Source organism: Castor canadensis, chromosome 2, assembly GCF_047511655.1.
Source record: "Castor canadensis chromosome 2, mCasCan1.hap1v2, whole genome shotgun sequence".
NCBI lineage: Eukaryota > Metazoa > Chordata > Mammalia > Rodentia > Castoridae > Castor > Castor canadensis.
In genome coordinates, this window is record NC_133387.1 from 199,124,798 (window position 1) to 199,149,299 (window position 24,502).

A 24,502-nucleotide genomic window follows, 5' to 3' on the forward strand; every position below is an offset into this window, starting at 1 on the left:
GCTATGAGGAGATAAAGGAGAAAGAAATTACTTGAAAGGTGGCAGTTGGAAATTTAGTTATGGTAGAGTGGCAAGAAGAATTCATATTTCAGTATAAGGCAAGGGGAAAACAAAAAAAAAGGAAATATGTTTGGTATGTGGGAGAAGCAATATTGCCTAAATGTGAAATGTTGGTGATTTTAGGATAATGAGGAGGATTATAAATGCATTTTCTAAAAAAATGCCAATAGAGAAAAATCACTACAAAGATGTTTCCATGTGCACAGACACATGTCTACACCTGTCACTAACAGAACCAAGATGTGGAATAAAGGAAAATTTTAAACAAGTAAAAAATCCTATTTATAAGACAATTTAGAGTTTTAACGTGATCTTTGAGGTCTCGCTTTGTTAGGTGAATCTATGAATAATAGATTAGAATGAGAAACACATAAGTAAGATATCCTTACTGAAAAACTAACCAGAGCAGTATGACATTACATATTGACAGTGCTCTCCAGAACATCACATTCCTGTAAGAATAAATGTTGCAGTCCTAACTGGCTGTTCAGAGGACAAACTTCTCTAAAACCTCTCACATGGTGGAAAATCTGCTCCCACAAACACAAAGGCACTCACTTTACTACACTTGCTGTAGACAGCTTTGAGATCTGAGCCATACTGACCAGAGAAGATAAAGAAATGAAGGCACTTTTTTTCCTTTTCTGAGCAGTGGTAATAAAACAAATGATTTTAGAATCAATAACCACATTTTCACTTGATACCTTAGGTAGCAAGAATTACGTTATTGTTGTGTGACATTATAAAATATACTGCTTTTTCAAAATAACTTGTTTGGCTGGGAGTTTCCTATTTTACTTATAAAATAAAATCATTGACCAAGAGACACTTAAATGTTAAGCTCAGTAATGACTTGGAGTCTCTAAGGTATAGTCAAATACATCGTGGGTGTTTTAAAAGTCTAACACCACTCTAGCATGTAAGTGGACAGCTTTAAAGCTGTGTGATCCACATACAACACAGTCCCTGGGACATACAATTTTATATAATGCATAATTCCCTAATTTATAGCACCTTTATTGAAGTAATATATTTTCCTTTGTAAAGATTTGTGTTTGAGACTTTGGTCTAGAGATTCATTTGTTTACAGCAGAAAGTTTAAGAATTTACTAATGTTTTTCATAATTTCTTTTTTCTTAACCACTATCTTATAAAAAAAAATACATTGCTTCTGCAAGGTAATGCAGATTCAAAGGTCTGCAGTGTGTAAGATTTTATGGGCAGAGGCCTCACAACTTTGTGATGGCAGTGTCTTCACACCACAAGCAGCAACTGTAGAGCCCAGCTGCGGTTTGTGAGAAAGAAATGTATTTCTTCTTGGAAAAGTCCTGTAGCTTGTCAGAAGGTGTACAATATATTTACTTTCACATCAGTACCAGGTCTTTTTCTGAATTTTGCCTTCTCTATTGAGACAGGTTTGGTGGTGCATGTCTGTAACCCAGCACTTAGGGGGAGGGTAAGGCAGGAGCATCACAAGTTCGAGGACCCAGTCTGTAGTACATAGTGAGATGCTGACACCAACATCATGTTACCAAAAATGGAACTTTTAGAGGAAACTAGGGGAAAAGGGAAAGAAGAGAAAAACATTGAAATATATCAGAAGACAATGAAATGCACTGAAATCTGTTGCACAATGTTTTAGGAGGAAAGGATAAGGGAGAAAAACAGAGGGTGTGTGGTTAAAATATAACATATTTACAGATAAAACACCAAGGCACAACCCAATGAAACATGAACAGACACAAACAATGACAGACAAGGTATGTAAACAAGTCATGTTAAGCAGGAGATCATAGTAGGACAGGGAGGGTAAATGAACTCTGTAAAGGAAGATATAGGTGGTTGAGGTGTTTTCTGCAAATGTTTGAGTATGGAACATTGAAACCCATCAAAGTCATTTTAAGAAAGGGAGGTGGCGGGAGAATAATGGAGGGAATGAACCATTGTTTTCCATATATATATATATGGAAAAGTTACAAGGAAACCTCATGTGTAACCTTCTTGTAATAAGAACTTCATCATATAATAAAAACATCATCATTTAATAACAAACAGAAGAAACATCCAAAGGAGTTCACACATTGTTCTTAGTAATTTATAAAAGCTATGAATCATTAACCCAACTCTATGCAGTCATTATCTTTGTTGGATAAGGAAGCCTGGCATTGGTGTACATCTCTACACTTGGTTCTAGAATCTGGGGTTCCTACCACTGTGTTATGTTGCCCAGGAAATTAGTTTAAGGTTTTCCTATTTTGATGGAGCTGTCCCTGGAAATTTTGTTGAATGCCCATCTCTCTAAGCTGTGTAGCTGTAGTCAGAGTTACAGACATAGCAAACTATTGAGTACAGTCTTTCCTGTTTCCTAACTGTAGCTAGATCTATGAGCTAATGATAAAGTGCGCATATCTCGTACTGTATGTTTGGGAACCGCTCTCAGAAGGGATCAATACTTCTCTGGGCTTCCTAAGCAGTCTAGGCTCAGATAATGTGCCTAGTATTCACGCCCAGCCCCAAGTCATTATCTACCACCAGCTACACATAAAAGAAGGAGAAGCCTACAAGAGGGAGTTAGAATGGAGTTAGAATTCAGAACATTTACTCAAAGGCTTTAAGAGTCTCCCCAGGAGAAAAGAGAAGGGAGAACTGTGGACAGATGACAGACAGGTTTAGTCGGGTTGCTAGCATCCAGAAATTTCTGTTGGAATTTTTAGTTTCCTGATGGATGGCTCATCCTCAGCATATCCTCTTGCATGTGCAGATGGGATGAGATCATGAGTAAGGATGAGCTTGGGGTGCTTACCTCTGGAGGGCTAATCTGAGGAGGGAAACTTGCAGATGCCCTCTGGGAGGCAAATCTCTCCACGGACTGATAAAGCTCATAGGAGAAGCCCAGGAGAATTCTGTCCTCACACTGAGCCCATAATGAAGACCATGGACTAGATCACAAGACTAAGCCTGATAAAGAAAGCACTTATTTTTCTTTCCTTTTCCTTGCCCTAATACCTAGAGAGTTAGCATAAACAATATGCCAAGAGAAAGAGGTCTGAGTGAAGTGAAAATCAGTCAGGTGTACTTGGTGCAAAACAGGATTTTAAAAAGACAAGCAATTGAAGGTCTAAAATAAATCATACTGAGTCATTACCATGAAAGAGGGACTATGAAAATAAGAAAGGTGATGAGAAGCTACAGTATGCTGTCCTTTAGGTCACTGCAAAGGGATGACATTGCACATTTGGAGAATCATTACAAAGATATTAATATTTTTAATGGTTACACCTTCAAAGATTGAAAGTCCTTGGTAAGCCATACATGTGTCTAAGAGTATGTGAAATTTTATGTATTTGCATGCTCGTATTTTTAGCTTCATAAACTGATTTTATTCCTCTAAATTTAATACTTCTGTTTACTATATTACTACTACCAATGAATATTTTAATTTTTCAGGTGTATTTTCTTATTCCAGAATGTAATGTATGAGTTCAGAAAAGTTCTGTTGGCCACCTCAGAAATGGGGCAAAAGCTACATAGATGATGCTTTCAGCAAAGCACTTTTTATGTTTTCAATAAAGTAAGAATTCAACAGTACACCTACGTTTTTCAAGCAGCAACTTTTCAGTCCCCTTTGAACATCACTTTAGAAGTCTTCCCTTATTCCTGTCTTCATTTATCAGGTGGCCTTGGGCAACTTTCACGCCATGATATGCATCTGTTCCCCTCGTGGACACACGTACTGTATTCACCATTGGTTTACTAAGGCCATGCAGACGAGTCTATACAGACATTCATGCTGTATTCCAATAAGTTAAACAAATGCAATTACTAAAATCACTATGTATTTATTTAGTCGTAGATATTACCTCAATACCTCAGGTTTTACCTCAATTCCTGATGGTCATTGAGTAATACCACAATGAGCAAAATAAACATGGCTTATGTTCACAAACTCACAACTTATAGGGAATGGCAGGTATGTAACAATGTATTGTCATACAGTACAATTAATAAAGGGTAAACAATACATGGCATAAGAAAGGAACTTTCAATCCAAATGGGAGTCTCAAAAAAAGATGGAGGAGGTGGGGGAGGAGTGCAATAGAATGACAGAGTGAGCAGGAGAGCACATGAGAGTGCAAGGGAATAACACTTAAGATGAGAGGTAAAGGGAGGATGATTAGAGTTAAACCTGCCCAGTGGTGAGCGCCATAGTGAAATAAAAGCAACAGCAATTACCTATTGCCCACTCAGTGCCAGGCAGGATTTGACATATTTCACCTGCATGGACTACCAAGTATGTACTACTTAATTAACACTTTAGAGGACACAGAGACAGAGGGAACAACACTTGCCCACATAGCACAGTTTGAAGGTGGTGGAGCTCAGATTTAAACCTAACCCTTGGAGCCCAGGGACCATGGGACTTTACCATTCTTCATTGCTACTGCCCCCCATCTTTATGGATTGGAATTCACCAGAGTTTCAGAAGCAAGAGAGCAAGTGTGCTATTTGTAGTATTATCCTGACTCAGTGTGGCTGGGGTATAGGAAGGGGTGGAAGTCTCTGGGGCTGTGTGGGCAGGAGGAGTTTAGATGAGGGAGGGTGTTAGGTACTAGTGAACCTGTAGTTAAGCTGTGTTCACTCAATCACTGTGGGCACTTAGGTGCATGCATCTTCAATCTAATCCCCTGGCTGCACTGAGATTGGCAGATCAGGTGAGTGATGGGCTGGGCTTGAGACACTGTGTAAGAACCCTTTGCAGTAATCAAGGTGAGAAATGTTGGTGGCCTGAGCTAGAAATGGAGATAAATGGATGACTTCCAGTTTTTCAGGACCAAAGGGTCCTGATTTCTCTATAAAGTATCTTTTAAGAATGTAGTAGAATTACAATCTTAAATTCAGACCTCCCTGTTTCAAGTCCAGTAATGTTATCTGCTATTCTGATGGTTTACACTTGGATTTGAAATCAGTAACTCCATAGCCTTACAATTCCTAATAACTTAGATATAGAGTAAGTGGATGTGACCTAATGTGTAGTGATATTTCCCATAGAGAATTTGTTTTTTAACTGACCAGAATGTCAGCATAAAGCCTGGGGACATTGATAATATGCTATTTAAGAAATCCAGATTTTATAGACATGCCATGTGAACAATGCATTTATCCCCATGGGGAAGGATTTATTGGCATAAGAGTCTTGTAAATCTTCAAAGTAGCTTAGTGGGGAATTCCTAAAGTTCCCATTGGTATTAAACAATTAAATATTTCATTACTGCTGCTAACACTTGCAATACATACACTAACAAGTGCTGAAGAAGGATATGGCATTCCATAAACCACTAGTTCTTAGGATTAAAGGTATGGTTTAGGCTCAGACTTTCTGCTAAAAAGGTAGATTAGAATCACAGAATTCTAAACTGGGTAATTTAAAAGGGTTAGATACTCCAAGTAGAGCTGATAATAAAAGTAAGGTGGTGCAATGTTACAGGTCTTTATGAATAATTTATTGTTAAATTTATCAATTTTGTACTTAATATAAATCAAATTGTTTTCCTTTTCAACCCCTCACATCTTCCTACATGCGTAATTTTCCGTCTCCCATTGAAGTCTATTACATTTATGACTTTATTCCCACACAAATACAGTATATCTAGAAATAAATATTCAAGAACTGTTGATTTAGAACAAATCTGATCCAGGTAGAAAGGAGAGATGACTGAGTTTTGAAAATCAGAATTAGTAGACTAAGGTAGGACTCGAGTTTTCTGATCTCTGTTTCAGGGATCCATCTCATGTATTTGTCATCTTAAGATTCATTCTAGTCTCCTTTCTCTTGATGATAGCATATGTCATCATCTCTTTATTGGCTACAAAGATATTTTCCAACAATGTCTTGCCAGTAATAATATTGTAAATGTAGAAATTGGTAGGACTGAAGCTTACCTATAAAACTAGGCAACAGTATGATTTTTAAAAGAAAAAAATTTTCACATGTATGTCAAATTCCCAAATAAATTGGACAGTACATACCAAGATTGAAATTTGTAGTGGTAGAAAATTAAACTTTCCTTCCTAGGTGTACTATTGGGTTTTTCTTGTTGTTGTTTGTGGTGCAGGAAATTAAACCTCATGTCTTGTACATGCTAGGTTAGGGTTCTACCATTATGCTACATCCCCAGAAACCCGGTTGGGACATTATACAATGTGAAATTAGATGAGAAAATATACTTCCATCCCTATTTTCACCCTTAGTAATGCTACCCTGTAAGATAGTAACTAGATGAGAATTTGAGTGTATAATAATATAGTAAAAATATCTCACATCCCCCTGGTTTAAGCCTCCTGTGAAGCATGGCAGGAGACAAGCTTTTTCCAGAATCTCCTATTGCAGTACTACTCTTGTGTAGGGTAAGATCTGACTCCACCATTGTTGCCCATCCGTGCTGGTCATCTCTCCTCCTCTGGTACACATGCAAGAAACAGACTCATCTCCTTTTGGATTGATATGTACTGGGCTCCTCTTTGCTGCTTCCTGGGCTCCTTGCTGTCAGGACACACAAGAATAAATTAAGCCACTAGCTCTCTGTTCCGAGTGAGAGGCACTTCATAGTAGAATAAATTCTTCCTCCACAGCCACCTGCTTGATCTGGGCTCTATACATTCTCTAGTTTTATACCACCACCAGCCCCTATTGGTCTTTTCCCTCCAGGTCAAAATCTGACAATCTTTCTTCCTCATCTGTTTGTAGGATTCCTTTATGTATCTTCTGCAATACTGGCTTACTATTGAATTGCTTTAGTTTGTGCTTACTTTGGAAAGTCTTTATTTCTCCATTGATTTTAAAGTATATTTTTGCTTGACAGTTAATAATTGTCAGGATTTGAAACATAGCTTGCTACATTTTCTTGGGTTTTAGGTTTCTGCTAAGAGGTCTGATGTAATAATGATGATCTTGCCTTTGTAAATTATTTGGTGTTTTTCTTTTGCAGCTTTCAATGTATGGTATTTGTTCAATAGTCTTGATACAGCTATAATGTGATGTGAAAAGGCTATTTCCTGGTTATTTGTATACAGGGTTCTAAATGCTTCTTGTACTTGGATGTTAATATCTTTTCCTAGATTTTGGAATTTTTCTGTTTTAATTTGTTATATAGATTTTTAGAACTTTGTTTCACAGCTTCTTGTACCCCATGGGTTCTTAATTTTTGTGTCTTGATCATGTCTCAGAGCTACTTTCTTATTTCTCTTTCTTTATTGCATCCGAATGTCATATTTCCTCAACATTGACGTCAATCCCTGATATTCTTTCTTCTTCTTTTCATGTTTTTTTGTGGGACTGAGGCTTGAACTCAGGGGTTCATGCTTGCAAAGCAGGTACTCTACTGCTTGAGCCACACCTCTTTCTTCTTCTTATCCTAGTCTATTCATGATGCATTCCACTGTACTTTGAGTTGAGTTACTGAGTCTTTGAATTCCAGCAGTTGATTTTTCAGCATCTCCATTTCTTTACTGAGTTTCTTATCTATGTTGCCTACATTCTCATTCAGGTCTTGAGTTGTCTTCCTTGCTTCATTTGGTTGTTTGAATCCTCTGTGAGGTCATACATTTTTAAAAGTAGACTTTAGCATTCAAACCACTCAGTATCTTTGCATTTGGTTGTTGGGGCATTGTGGGCTTTCAGAGGAGCCATATTACCTTGCTTTTCCACATTTCTTGAGTTTTGTTTTTATATTGTAATTTGCATATCAGATGTCAAGCTCTGCTAATGTTTTAGCCCTGAATTCTCTCTGTGGCTCCACTTACAGCTCACTCTTTCCACCCAAGGAAATCTGTGTCTAAGAATCTGATACAAGTCACAACAAATTTTCTGGGTCCGTGATGATTCTTAGGGTAGTCTGTCGCTTAACCTGTGGACAGGAGAAGGCTTTTAAACATGCAAAATCTGCTTTCCCAGTGGAGTGCTTGACTGTAAGACCTCTCTTTAGATGCTGCTGCTCCACCTCCTTCCACTTATATGGTTCTTATACTTTTCTATTGGACCCTTTTATCTATGACCATCTTCTTGAAGAAAAAAAAAAGGCTCAAAATGCAACTCCCTACATGAAACTTGCTTGTGAATTAACAATATTGTTACATAATACTACCAAGTTAGCATCTTATAAGTTTTAAAAATTTCTATTGTATCCTCAGTGCTCATATAGTCAAAATGAAGAACATAACATTTTTAGATAAGGCAGCTTTTGTACTCTAGAGTGGAGCTTCTCAAACTAGGATGTGATGTAACCTACATTTTTAAAATATGACTCAGTATCTCTGGATGTAGACTGAGATTCATTTCTAATAGGTGCTTCCAGACAATGCTGCTGCTGCTGGGATATAAACCTCATTTTGGGCACAAATTTCTGGATGACAGGAGTGATCAAAGTTCCTGTAACTTAAGTTCCTGTTAGTAGAAAACAGGCAATACCCACACAAATATTTAAGCTTATAGGCAAGTGGTTTATATCTTATTGTATAGCTTCAGATATTTAATATATTTCTTTAAAACTTTTCTGAATATAACTTCATATTTACTGTGCTATTTGGGGAAACAGGAAAAATGGACAGATGGAATGAGCACCACCTACTACCACCCCACCTAGTGCTATCATTGCACTTTCATGAGTTTGTATCTAGACTTCCACTACCTAGCACAGTTTAATAAAATTTTGACAACATTGCAATGTTTTTCTTAAACTGTAAAATTTTTCTACTTCCCAATATAGTTGTCTCCTCAAACAACTTATGGTTCTTAGCATATGGACATGCCAAATATTATTGGTGAATCTCCACTTTAACAGCCAGAGTATTTCTAATTTTCTGTCATTATCAAAAATGTTCCAATGAATGACTTTGTTTCCTATTCCTCTGAAAGATTCTTAGTATTCAAAAAATTTTAGCTTTTTAATATACTTCAGAAGGGCTTACACCATTAAGAGAAATTATTAAAGATAGTTATTACTAAAGATAGTAATGATTAAGAGAAAATTATTAAAGATAGTAATGATTCATATAAATCTAATTTCCTTCACTGAAATTTGAAGTACTGAGATAATGAGCTAATTTGGAAATGTCTGTATTTCTGTAGGGTTTACCTGTACTGAAAATAAGAAAAGATAGGAACAATTACCTTCCCTATTGTTCTCATGATAGAATGTTCACTGAGCTTTTTGTCTTTCTTCTTTATATATTAAATTATGTGTGTTCTAACTTTACATTCATGGCTTCTACAGTTGATACACTGATTATGTGAAAATACTTTTGAAAACTTCATGCCAATGCATACTTAAACATACATGTAGTAACCTTAAACAACTCATTAAATCCAATCTACAGTAAGTATACAAAGATTATTAAAAGTAGCTGTAGTTATTGAGTTATCATTTATTCTTGACAAATACTCACGAATTGGAAAACTCTCTGCATATGCCCTTTACAGTAATTATAACTTCAAGGGAAGTTAAAATTAACACCATCCTTCTGTAAGACACTAACTTCTTATTTTAACCCAAATTACTGCTTTGCATCAAAGATATGTATTAGAAAAATAGGTTACATTTTATGATTTAGTCTTGGGGTATTTTCTATATTATAAAGAAGACAAATTTGTCATCAAAAGTAGTTTAAATACATCTCAACTATTGGTGTTGACATCTCTGGCCTTTTTAAAATTTATTTATTTATTTATTTTTCATTTTTCTTTTATTATTCATATGTGCATACAAGGCTTGGTTCATTTCTCCCCCCTGCCCCCACCCCCTCCCTTACCACCCACTCCGCCCCCTCACTCTCCCCCCACTCAACACCCAGCAGAAACTATTTTGCCCTTATTTCTAATTTTGTTGTAGAGAGAGTATAAGCAATAATAGGAAGGAACAAGGGTTTTTGCTGGTTGAGATAAGGATAGCTATACAGGGCATTGACTCACATTGATTTCCTGTGCGTGGGTGTTACCTTCTAGGTTAATTCTTTTTGATCTAACCTTTTCTCTACTACCTGTTCCCCTTTTCCTATTGGCCTCAGTTGCTTTAAGGTATCTGCTTTAGTTTCTCTGCGTTAAGAGCAACAAATGCTAGCTAGTTTTTTAGGTGTCTTACCTATCCTCACCCCTCCCTTGTGTGCTCTCACTTTTATCATGTGCTCATAGTCCATTCCCCTTGTTGTGTTTGCCCTTGATCTAATGTCCACATATGAGGGAGAACATACGATTTTTGGTTTTTTGAGCCAGGCTAACCTCACTCAAAATGATGTTCTCCAATTCCATCCATTTACCAGCGAATGATAACATTTTGTTCTTCTTCATGGCTGCATAAAATTCCATTGTGTATAAGTACCACATTTTCTTAATCCATTCGTCAGTGCTGGGGCATCTTGGCTGTTTCCATAACTTGGCTATTGTGAATAGTGCCGCAATAAACATGGATGTGCAGGTGCCTCTGGAGTAACAGTCTTTTGGGTATATCCCCAAGAGTGGTATTGCTGGATCAAATGGTAGATCGATGTCCAGCTTTTTAAGTAGCCTCCAAATTTTTTTCCAGAGTGGTTGTACTAGTCTACATTCCCACCAACAGTGTAAGAGGGTTCCTTTTTCCCCGCATCCTCGTCTGGGCTTTTACAGTTTTATACAAACTGAGGTACTTCTACCCATGCTACCGTCATGGCTTAGAACACAGCTTGACAAGTAATGTAAGGGGTGTCAACTTTCCTTATATTTTATCAATATTTTAATGTCATTTTTCCCCAAGAATAATGTAAAAAGTCAATTTATTTTTCCAGGTGCTAGTGACGTGATTTTAAAGTCTTCTGTTTAAGGAGGTGAACTCAACTATGATATATTTAATATATTGCAAGAACTTTTGTAAATGTCACAATGTACCCCCAGCACAACAATAAATAAAGTCTTCTATTTAAAAGATGAATTGATTCTCCAAATGAAACCCTACATGGAATTCTAATATAGGAAAAATACCAACAAAAAAACATGAGACCTACTCATTGAAGGGTAGGAGAAGAGAAAGCCTCTGTGTGGAGGTTCTATTTACTGAGCTTCTCTTTCCACCACAACTACTACTGATGCCTCTCCACTGAAGTCAGAATCCCAAAGAATAAATATTTTAGAAGTAGCAGTATTTTGCCAGAGTCTTGAGCCTTACCCCAAAGAGTCATCCTTTATCCTACTGTTTCCTTTACTTCAGTTCTTCCAAATCCAAAAAACATACTCAGTCCCTCAATTTCTTTACATGACCCCTGTCACCACCTAAGCCAGGTATAACATATCATTTAGCCTATGAACGTCTTCTGCCCATTTAGTAACAAGTTTGTTAAGGTGCTATGCACATATAAAAATTGCACATATTTAATATAAATTTTGGTAAGTGTGGGCATGTGGATACATCTGTGAAACCATCACCACAATGAAATGAATATGTCATCTTCAAAAGTTTCCCTTTGCCCATGCGTAAGCCCCCATGACCCTATCTTACCATATCCTGGGGCCATTATGCCCTGATTCTTGTCACTGTAGATTAGTTTGTACTTTCTCAAGATTACAGAAATACATCAAATGGTATACATTCCTTTAGGTTCTGTTCTTTCACTTGGTATAGTTCTTTTGAGATGCTTCTGTGTTGCCATGTGTAGCAGTAGTGTTCCTTTCTGGTAGAATAGTATCCCACTGGAGATCTATACACAATTTGCTTACCCATTATCCTGCAAGTGGACATTTTGGAAGATTTCCACGTTGAGAGGATTGCAAATAAAGCTGCTGTGAACATTTATGTAGAAGTCTTTATATGAACATATGCTTTCTTATCCCTTAGGTAAATGTTAGGTTTTGAACTACTGGATCATATGTTAGGTGCATGTTTACCTTTTAAAGAAATTATCAGTGTTTTTTTCTGGAGTAGTAGTGCTGTTTTCCTTTCTAGCTAGCGAGCATGAAAGTTTTCATATATTCTTGCCAACAGTTCCTGAGGGCTTCTAAACTTTAACAGGTTTGTAGTAGGGCTTCTTTGTGATTGCAGATTTAGATTTATTTAATGAAAATTGATGTAAAGCTTGTTATGTATTTGTCATCATATTTTCTCTGATAGGTTTTGCATTCAAACTTTTATACAATTAAAAAATAGATTTGTTTCTTTTACCTAGATTTTGAGAGTTCATTCTATATTTTTCCCTTTAACACATGTGCTGTACTTGTATTCTCTCAGTCCATTGCTAGACTTTTCCTTAATAGTGTCTTTGAGAAAGAACACTTTAAATTTTGAAAGTTGTACATTTTTGTTTCCATTGTCACTTTGTGATATTTATGAATACTGAAAAACTCATGGTCACAAATATTTTCTCTTAATTTTTCATCTAGAAGTACACAGTTTTAGGATTTTATATAAAATCCTATTATCTTTAGAGAAATTTACACACAGGATAAAATGAATCAAAATTCTTATTTTGTAAATCCAATTGTTCCAGTACAATGTGTTAAAAAGATTGTCTTTTATCCACTGAATTACCTTTGTAATTTTGTAAAACATTAGTTGCCCATGCATGTATGACAACTTTCTTATCCCCTTACCTGACTTTGCACTCTTTCAGATTACTGCCCAACCTGAAGTACTTATTTCTTTTATTTTCTTTTTATTCGTGTTTGTTCCACCATGTTTTAGAACACAAGCTCCATAAGAGCTGAGGCATTTCTGGTTTATTCATAGCTGTAGTCCAACATTTGAAAAAAAGATTGGTATAAATTAGGGATTTGAAAAAATTTTTAAATAATATATGAATTTTAAGTATTTATTTTAAACATTGTGTTAAAGCATACTATTGTACCTGCAATTCACCTGAGTGAATCCAGTAGTGGCTCAAGGCCAAATTGAAGGTTTGCCAGCTTTGCTATATAGCTGAAAAGTCTACTCATCTTAACTCATCTCATCCTTCAAAATCAGTGATCTAACACTAACATTTACAAATTTTCCTTGAATTTTTCATATGAACCTGCTCAATGTGTCAAGTGTGACAGAACAGATACAGTCAGTGAGTGATCAGACAGATATTTCATTTGTATCACTGTTCATTACAGTCTGTCTTTATTGATAGCTCAGCCATGTAACTTGTCAAGTGCTTAAAAACCATTCAGGTATGTTTTGAAGGAAACTCATGCCTTATTTATTTATTTTTTTTTAATAAACTACATGGGAAAGTTAAACATGTTTTTCTAAAAGAAACTGCAGTTACTAGGTGGTCTTAAGCAGTCACGTAAACTTCCTCCTCCTCAGGTTACAATGATCAACAAGGGATTTTTGTTACCTCCCCAGAGCAATTATGGACTCCATGGAAATTGCCTCACTGGGTTGATTACAAAGCCCTGCCCAGTCCCTAGGACACACAGGAACTGGAAACGGAAGCCACTCAAATATTCCAAGTCCTCAAAATCATTCAGGTACCCTCCCTCCCCTTTTTAAAATAAGCTCCTTATACTATAAGTTCCATCATAGTTTTTGATAGCAATGATATTTTTCCACCATGTATTGAAAGCTTTTTCCTTTTCAATCTCTTCCATGCCCAGGAATCTTCAAACTGGATGTTTATGGGTATTTTCATAATTTTTAACAAAAGTTTATTGAGACTTTCTGTGTGGATTTTGTTTATTAGGAGTTTGAGATTTTTGCTTGGGTTTTTTATATGTATAAAATATATAATATATATTATATATTATGTTTAGTTAAGTTGTTTTATGGGGAACGGGTGTTTGTTTTGATGTGTGTTTTGAAAGGAGTATACTTTTTCAGTCCAAACTTAACTGCACAAAAAATATTTTCAAAATTATCATTAAATCTAATTGAGTTAGATGCTGAATCTCTGCACTTCTGAGATAGCAAAAAAAAAAAAAAATCGTACAGTCCTGGGCCAAATTAGTTCCATGGCCCTCAAGATCAGCTCAAGGGAGTGATTACCAATGTCACTGCTTCCTTCCAGAGATTCAGACTCTGTAAGAAGGCAGCGAGGAGACAGACAACTGGCCTGGAAGGAAGCACAGAGGACATTTGCCCTAAGGACAAAGGACTTTCATAAAGAGCCTAAGTATCTAGTCTTTGAGCTATATATTCTCTATTTAACCTCTATCAAAAGTTGTGAAAAGGTTTACAATACTTTTTATGCAATTCAGCTCCTGTGATTTGATAAAATTAAATTTATCCTACTCCAAATGTGCATTTGTAGAAAACACTGTTAATGTTCAGATCATTTTAAACACTGAGAGGCATCATTTGAAGAAGAAAATTGTCTGCAGAGCAAGCAGTATAATATTAAGAGTAATCAGATCTTCATTCTCATCCAATTTAGTAACTTCATGAGTAAACCTGTATCAGAAAACCTGACTCCATGGAAGCCCTGACCATTGTAATATTGTATTAACAATCTGTGCACATTTGGTTCTACCCCCTTCTCAAATACATGATCAGAACCTCCAAGGGAGCTGTACCTTTGCCAAATTCACCCATGCTTATCTTTTGAAAAGTGCCAGTGGTATGTGTAAGAAGCTGATATATTCCTTAGCAAGCCCCTTCTTAGGAAAAGGAGGTCAAGGGCCAAATTCTACAACTCTTTTGATGTGCCTTACCATATGTAAGCTAAACCTTCTTGATATGTTACTGTCTATGAACATTCACTATTCTACACTGAGAAATCTTAAGCTGTGTTTTCAGATGACATGCTCTGAAACACATCTAGTAGTCAGAACTCAGCTCTAATCACTTTCCTTTTGGGGTTTTACCTAATTTGTTTACATGACAATAAACTCTATGGCTAGTAAAGATTGGAAAAAAATCCATTAACAGCTTTGCTTGTTTTGTACTGAAACAACAATGATGGATTTATTTTTAAAGCAGAAATAACTGTACTTTGATTTAACTGTCTTGATTGACTGACTGCTTTGACACTATTTAGACAGAGAAGAAAGTGTCATTTTAACTAGCAGTTTAGAAGCTGCATGACAATTCATTGTAGAAATGGCATTTTCAGAGGCTTCTATAAGATCCTCTGCTCGTTATGAGGAATTGAATATCCTGAATTCAATTTTCAATGTCCGACCTGAATACAGCAGAGACCTAATGAGAAATTCCTGCTCTCTTAGGAGTTCATTTAATTAACTCAAGCATCAGTTTCAAAGTATAAGCTACAGTGTTGGTTGTAAATTCACATATAATACATGTAAATTATAAGGCATTTCAGAGAACAGTGAGCTTGGTGACAGTCCAATTTGCATTTCTTTTTTGGCTATAAGCTGTTTTGTCCCTCCCACATTTTAGACTTAGCATTAATGGATCCAGATGGACCACTTTTGTTTTCCTACCCATTGCCACCAAAATATACTCTCTTGTTCCTTTAAAATGTGGTAATTCCTTCAGTAAATATAGCTGCTCCATGATTTAAGGGTTGAATCTGAGAGGAGACAGCATATACAACTTTTATTAGCTGACTCAAACCTGGATGGGTAAATTGGACTGTTAAGGGACACAAGTTTTGCCCTAAGGGCCAGGTATTTCCTTAAGAGGAAAAAATAAACAGGCATATAAAAATATCTTGCTTTAATGTACACACATTTTGAGGAAAGGCAATTCTCCTTTGTTCTACAGTTTAGTAGTGTAAGTTGAATCTTTTACTGGGTATTTCATTGGGTGACTCCAACAAATTAGCAAGCACTTTCTTTTACTCTGTATGTGCTACATTGATTGGACACATTGATGTTGTCCTTTTTCACAGATGTGAGCAATGAAATCTGAATCAGTTAAATCTGTTTTAAGGCATAAATAAATAATATTGGCTTACTTTTTGTCTTTTCACATCCTTATCAAGGTTATTTCAAGCAGCAAATGTTGTACCTACACCAAGTTTTACACAATTTTGAAATAGTCCCTTTCCTAATTGCTCTTAGTAGATTTGGTCCAAAGTTTATTTAGTTTATATATTTATTTATTATTACTTATTTATGAATTTAATTTATATAACTTCTTTAACTTACAAAGGCGTTCAGAACATATTTTCAGAGATGAAATACAAATCAAATCAAAATAAAACACAATATTTCACAATTTCAAATATCACTCATGAAAGTCTAATAGGTAAAACACTTTGTACCTGTCACTTCGAGTCCTTTTAGGGGCATGAGAAGGGTTCGTTCGATTTTATTAAAATGTGCGTTGGATCAAATTTGATACGTGCAGATCAGAAATTCTATCAGTGTCTGGGATGAATTGGTTTTACTGGAAAGACTGTTTTTAAATTCCTTCAGCTTTTGTAGTTTTCATGTATTTCAACTTTTTTTCCCTCACTCATCACTATTTATTACAAGTAATCAAAATGTACTAGAATGATCAAAAACACCACGTCAAAATTACTGAATCTAAGTTAATCGTTTATGGAATCTGTAGCATCACTTTTTTCATACTTCAAACTGCACCAGCTGTGACATAAATGCATTCAACTTCTTTACCTATGCAATCTTGGCATTGTTAGTCAACTTTTCTAAGAAGGAAAGAGTCTCATCTTCACTATGCATATTAAATAACACCTTCCTCAAGATTTAAAGCAACTTAGTTAAGCCTTAGGCAGGAAGATACATATGAGTATTATTTAAGCTGTGTCTTGGGTCTTTTGTGAGGAAGGACTTTCCCTACATCCTAAAAGAGGATTAACATCTCCTTCAGATATGGTGCTTCACCCATCATTAACCTGGCCTGCAACGTACCAGTTTCTACCAAAGTAAAGTTAGTTACAAGCTCTCCAAACAGACTTCAGTAGTATTTCTCAAAAGAGTGCCAAGAAAAAGCTGCAACAAGGCAATACCTCAAGAAATTCACCAGGAAAGCAAATGGATTATGATTTAATCTCCTTGCTCACAAGGACACAGAGGGCTTTTAATAGTAATATGTTAAAAATAAATTACGTAGTCTACTTATCCACTGACGTTTTTATGAACCACCCTCAGCAATGAGAGCAAAAATATTTATAAAAATGAATCCTATAGTGTTTTCTAAGTAGTGAAAGACAGCTTGAGCAGAATGGACAAAAAAACATGAACTGGATTTTTTAGAGAAGAAAAAATACATTAGGACTGGCCTCTCTCTCCAGGCCAGCAGACCAGAACGCCTGGTTGTACTTTCCATGCAGTGCTACACCCACCTGATCATGCATGATTGAAGCAAGGTGGAGGATGGTGACTGGTGCTCCTAGAAAAGGTGGTGTAAGGATTAGCCCAGCTGGCTCCATAACAACAAAAGGGTTTAGAGCTGGTCAAACCTATTTCCCTTCTCCTTATTGTTTTCTCTGGCTTACAGAGGTGGTAGGAGGAGAAAACAAAAAGTTAGGCTGTTCCTTTCCTTCTGTATGACATTAAGATATACTGCTTGCCAAAGGGGGAATTTAGGGGTCATGAATTGAAATGTTTTTCAAAACTGTTTTCCTCAAATGACACATGGGAGTCTCTCAAGCATTTGTTTGAAAATTGTATTTGACTGCAAGACCACAACTGTGGGAGAAAAATGTACATAATGCTTTTGAGCACTACTTCCTTCTTTGCTTAGAAATATTTTCCTTAAATAGTTTATTAACCTATTTTGCTTAGAAAGATCTAAGTAAGTTATCCAAGAGCCACACCTTTAAGACCAGATTATTTAATTTCAGAGATTGAATTTTTAACCATCACCAATTATTGTCCGCCAAAGGCTCATGGGTTGAAAGTTTGGTCTCCTGCTCCTGGCCCTACTGGGAGGCAGTGGACACTTTAGAATAGTTGAGAGAGAGGGTGGTCAGTGAGACTATGCTTAAAACATGTATTTTAACATTGGACCTTCCTCTTTCTTTGTTCCCTGGCTGCAGTGAGATGAACATCTTTCCTCTGTTACGTGCTACTACCTTGATATTCCTCCCTACAAATCTAAAAGCAATGGAGCCAGCCAACCATGGATGGAAACCTGTGAAACCATGACCCAAATTAGCCTTTCCTCTTTAAAGTTGTACTCAGATAGTTTGTTGCAGCAATGCAAAGCTAACTCAATTTCAAGGATCACTCAAGACATTGCCAGTGAACTTCTAAAACCCAGGTAAAGAGCTATAGGTATGAACTCAGAGAAGACCAACTGAATGTTTCCTATAACTAAGCAAATACAGAAATTTGCCTGGTTCTTTACTAGAAAGAATGAGTTAAATGAAAATGAGTAGTCTCCATGATACTTATAATTAGGAAAAAATTGTTAGTGTTCTTTGGAGCTATCTGGGTGAGAACCCAAATGCTTGGGTCTTATTTAGGCAGCACAGATGTTAATATAATAGATGAATGCATTGTGTTACCAGAGCCCGATTCAATCAGCTGTTCAGAAGAATGAACAAACCTTACATTCTCAGAGTTCATGCTCACCAAATAATCTGAATATTTGACTTCCAGATTTTCTACTGTGGAAAGAAAACACCGACAACTATCAAGAAGGTACTCATGTCCACGGTATTTCTCAGGGTAAATAAATTGATATCATAATTTCTACACTGCTCTTCGGGCTCTGTCATACTGTTTCAACTTGAGTAAAAATATTTCATACCTAACAACTTATTACAGAAATAGTTTTCCTTTTTAAGATTGGCATATAGCTTATCATTTAATAAAATGAAGCATGTATTCTTAGCATGCTTCAAATTTGAGAAAAAAATGCATTTCAAGTAGATTACAACACTTTACCATACATATCCTTATTCCAGAAATCAATCCCATGGGAATGAAAAGTGGTATAAGCTTGATACAAGGAACACTCATTTGTAAAGAGGCAGAAAATACAAACAATTTTGTGATCAAGCAGTGATAACCAACCTAAAGTATTGGCAATACCTCATATGTTTAAATGAACAGACCCAAATTTATCAAATCTCTAGACTGTTTCCTGAAAAAAATCTATTATTTGCTCTGGGGTGAGGGGGATTCTTGATTTTCCATTGATAATTGCCTTTCTGAATGAGCACCCTTCTTAACACTAAATTCCTCTTCTAATTGACATAACATATATGACTCATGGCTTTGCTATTTTCACCTATTTTCTCCTTTATGGAATAAGTATCTTGTAAGATTACAGTGCAAACTCTAAATTTGCAATACTCTAGTTTTGTTACTTTTGCACTTTACTAAGAAAACATTTTTCATTCAGTATCTGACCAGTTTTCATAGGCTTTGGTGCCCATGTGAAGTCACAAATATTTGAGGTTTGTTCTAGAGGGAACAAATTTGCAGAATTAATATTTTAATGTTTGTAAGCCAAAATATCAATATATTCTGAATTCTATACTGAAAACAATTCTACCTTATTAATGTTTCCATTAGTTCATAATTTCAGAAGGATAGTGACATATTTTGATGAGGAGAAAGATAAATGATTGAATAAAAATGAATGCAGAATATCTTAAGTTTAAATTAATAAATTTGCAAAATAGTAAGAAGAGATGGGAAATTGTAATGGTAAGTCATTTTAATAGAATCGAGATTGAGAAAGAGCTTTAGGCTTTTTAAAAATAATCCTACTTACTTGCTACTTCAACGAAAGAATACTCAGGCTTTTCATTGATTTATTCATCTATTCAGCAAATGTGTATATATGATGAAAAATATATTTGATAGGGAATTATAGAAATCATATTTGCCTTAAATTACTGTCAAAATATTAGTGAAAACATACCTATATGCACAAAAGTGCTTCTGAACTTGATGTCCTAAAAAGCAGTTCTGTTGAGCAGTCAGATCTGCTGGTGAGTAGACCCACTGCATATTCTGACATAAACACAGAAAATAACTGCCATGGGTTGTTGCATTCTCCTTTGCATTCAGTATTCTGTTAGAGCACAGCAAGTTTATTAAGACCAATGCCTTTACATCGCTAGCCAAAGGCACATGCAAAGTGCCAACGTACATAGAATGAGTTTCCCATGGCCAATGGAAAACAAAATGGGATTAACAAATTCATCACATATGCAAATTAAGGCAGAGAGAAAGTAGGTATTAATCCACGTTGGTATCAAGGACCTTTGCTTTTGACCTGATTTTACAATTTTTCTTCTGGGCAGTGATTGTTCATAGACATTAGCAGCCCAACGAAATAGACAAAACGGAGCCAATGCTTTGGACTGCAAATAACTCCACCTCCAGACAAAGTGTGCCCAAATCAAAAATCAGTGCTGAGAAATGGGCTCAGCAAAAACAAATGAACTGCACGAGTGACTTAAACTTGTTCTGCCGCTTTTGCTGTGCTGCTGCTTAACCCTTGTTGTGACAGGAGTCCAGTGAAACATCATCTGTGTAACCAAGCCATTAGCAAACTTCAGAGCATGGAGACGAGAGTCCAGTGTAGCCTAAGTCTCAGAAATCCATGTGCTCCTCCAAAATGTTTGTTGCTTTCTCTTTGGAGTAGAAAGGTCAAAGTTTCTGCAACAAATCTTCTGGAATGTATTTAAATTGCCAAGCAGAATATTGCATGGAAGGACGTGAAGATGTATGACCATTTATTATTAAGTGAAAGAAAATATATTATAAATGAAGTCTTGCACCATTTTGTTTAGTCTCTAGCCTCTAAGTATTACTGAAAAAAAGAACATATTAGAGCAAAAGTTTACTGAACTAGGGAGATGTTTTAATATATCTGAAACTTTCAGTGCTCTCTCAATCACTTTGTTAGTGAATGTGTATAAAAAGCTTGCTAAAACAAATTTAGTTGAATTGATTAACAAACAAAATATGCTGCAGGGGTCTTATTTTAACTGATTTTTTTGTTTTTGTCCTGTAATATTTTTGAAAATCATTCACAAATTCAATGGAAATCTGTGACTGAAAAATTTAAAACATCAATTCAAGTGGAAATAATGTCAAGTTTTGTCAATTTGAAATATGGACAGGATGCACTGATTATTTATAGACTGTGGGTCATTTGGAATTTCTAAGTTATGAAGTGACAGACAAAAATCCGGCAGATCCTTTCCTTCTGTAATTCTTTCTATACTTCCTTTCTCAAAACAAGCTCAGTTTTTCCATCTGCTCAAAAGTGTTCATGTGTCCGAAGTTCTCAACTAGAACTTGTGGGAAAATAAGCAATGGCTCCCACCTTGGCTGCAGTGATGGGTGAGGAAGACAGAACCCCAAGGAGAAGCTTCTGATTCACTCCCCAGGAAAGCATAGGTCAATTTCTCTTTCTATGTGGGAGAAAGTCTGGGGATAAAGGCACATATTTAAAGGCTAACACTTGAATTTATAAATAGGTTTATATATGAAGCTATGTGTTCTCACATACAGAAATATTTGTAATTTAATTAAAAATATTTTAATAGCAAACTTGTGCATGCATTTGAAAGCTGCGTTTTGCAAAGGAGAATGATGGAGGAGATTAATTCAACTATGACATATTGCAAGAACTTTTGTCTAGTGTACCTCCAGTACATCATTAAAAAAAAATCAGTTTTGCCTAAGACACTGCTTTCTGAAATATTAAGATTTGTATTTTAAAATTAATTAGATATTAAAGTCACACATATTAAGTTTAATAAAGTTAACATTGTTATTTCAATTGTAATTAAATGTAATTAAAATTTATAATTTAATTAAAATTATTTTGAATTATACATATTTAAATATGGGAGATTAATTTTTAAATTTTTTAAATATTGCATTGCCTATGAAACTGAGTTCTACAAGAAAGGCTACAGAGGTCACACCTATGTAGTGTGTGGGAATCACAGTCACAAATTCTGCCAATGCTACTTGATATGCCTCAGACAGCAAGAGCTCCTTCTATTGTAGTTGTCATAATTATTCCTATTATTAATGTTAATGGATCTGCATAATCTGTATCTAGTCCTTGTCTTATGCACTGTAATTTGTTAAATATATGCATTTTTGTAAATATAAAAATCTTATTGGACATTTTTACATATCATTCATTGTCCTAAATATCTTTTAGTAATCCTTTGAGGCAAGTGTAGTTAGTATGCTTATTTATGGGTGTGAAAGCTGAAAGACAACATAGTCTGAGAATGTCAAGAACACATTTCTGGAATTACAACCACTGGAAATAATTCCCCGCCAACTAAAACCATTAGAAGTTTTTTCTGTAGTCATCACAAGGCATTGCCTCCTCCTTTATCTGTGTTCCCTCACCTACCAGTGCATCGAGATGTGTGTGCACATGTAGGTACATGCAGTCACATGCACCTGGACATCAACATACAAACACATAATCATGCCTTTTCACTGTTTTAGAGAATTCTCAAACCTTGCTTCATTTCCTGAATTGCTTTCCATATGACAACAGTTTTGACATGAGATAATGGTTTTAAAATCTTAACCCAGCATTGATCACAAATGGAGTGCTTGCAATAAGAATATTTCTATTGCAAATGACAGAGGTCCAACTTGGAAAGGTTTAAGATTTTAAACCTTCATGAACCTCATTGGTTCATGAAACCAGATTACAGAACACCATTGTACGATCAGTCACTAGGGAAAAAACAGAGACAGAGGAATTGGGTACTGCTAGCACTTTCATCTGAGTCCTGCCCTCCATCAGTGCATATGTGCTTACTATCCCCCACCACACCAAATAGAATTTTTCAGCACAGCAGGGAACAAGGCCAGAGGCTACTCAAGACTGGCACATTTTTTTGAGTAGAATAAAATCTTCCCATCAGCCTAGGATTCAGGATAACCTGATATGTTTGTAATGACCGTGGCTGGTCCAATTTTCATACCCAAAAAGAGGTCGGAAATAGGTCTAACAGTTAACATTTCTCAACTGAGCCAAAGAGTTGGATGAAGTCGGACGCGTTCTCTACAAGAATGAAGCTTGTGGTTGTTATTGTGGATTCAATAAAAGGATTCAGGAGGAATAGAGAATTGGGAAGGAAGAGGGGTTAGGAATGTCCATCCAACTAAGCCCTCCCTGAGGTGAAATCTTTCAGCATTTGTTATCAGCTTTCAATTGCTACTCTGTCAAACTTAAATATTAACAGAACTATTATGGGTTCTGTGTCTGTCTGGGACTTTGGGGATCATGACAGAATACAAAAATCTGGCTTTGTACTATTCTGTTTGCTTTGGTTTTTGTGGTTTTCAGAGCTATGAATGAAACCCAGGATCTTACATATATTATGCAAGCACTCTACTACTGAGCTGTACCTCCAGCCCATAAATCCCCACGTTAGCAAAACCCAAGGTCATGGCCTGAGTTCCATGTTATTGTCTCCATTTCTCACCCCCCAGAAAGGGTCACTTGCCACTTCCCCACCCAGAGGCCCCAGGACATTCCCCACCACACCCGGACTCTTAAATTCTCACTCCCCACATTCCGTACAGAGCTAAGAGCTTTACAATGGCCCCTCAGAGAACCCCTTAGCAAGACTGAAGCAATTCAATTTAGTAATGAGAATTCACTTACTATACAGTTTTAGAGGTTGTTTTTCCTGTGGGAGTATTATTAATACAGCTTACTCTTGTCTGTTCAGGTAGTCTTTGGACTTTCTATTCCATGCCATATTTGGATCAATTACTCATTAGGTAATCTTTTCTTTATATCTCTTTAATTTTAAGAAATCCTGATAGAATAATCCTGGAATATTCCAAGTGCAATGGCTATGTTCTGGTAGTTTACTGCTCCATGTGTCAGAAAAAGATTAAGTTTTCTGAAATCTTACTTCCCACCCTAACCTGTTTTTAAGCCCCTTGAGCTCTATTAGTACACTTAAAACCCTTATTAGATTTCAACTTTCTTCCAATAATTAAATTCTAAAGGTATGTTTAAACATAAATGTAATGATTTTTAGCTCAATTAAAAACATTAACTGCCTTGTTTACAATGTATTTTTAAAATATCCTAATGTATATTTCCATGTCTAAGTTTAATTGAATCATTAATAAGGTAGGCAATTTGTATATAAGGCCTTGAAAGGGTAGACAAGACAATTTGGAGGAAGCAGGCTATAGCTCTTCAGGCAAAAATCAAAAGCTGTCCAGTTTATAGCATTTGAGTAGTACAAAAACTAAAACCTTATTCCATTTCTCATTATTCCCTCATTTGCTTATATTGAAAATATACATAGAGAGGTTAGAAATAGACAGGTGTATACAGAGGATGCTGCCATGTGCCATCCAGATTCTCTTTCATTTCCTGATTCCCTGCGTCCTTGTCTGGGAATTGTTCTTAGCTGAACAGATAGAAATAAGGTACCCACTTCCAAGGTTGGTACAATCAAGAATTCAGAGACTCAGCCCTCAATGCCATGGTAGTGCTGCACAGTATTCTCTGACTGTGAATTCGTCACATTTCTTTCCAGATTTTACCTATTATTTTCTAAGTGACAGTAGGATGAAGTTTGCAAATTTTTGCTATCTCTA

At 35.9% G+C, this 24,502-nt stretch overlaps 1 protein-coding gene across 2 annotated transcripts in view; it reads right to left on the bottom strand.

Annotated features, from left to right (window-relative positions):
• Positions 1-24,502, bottom strand: part of Cntn5 (contactin 5) — a 1,105,069-nt gene that overhangs the window by 569,180 nt on the left and 511,387 nt on the right. The gene's annotated exons all lie outside the window — the stretch shown is intronic.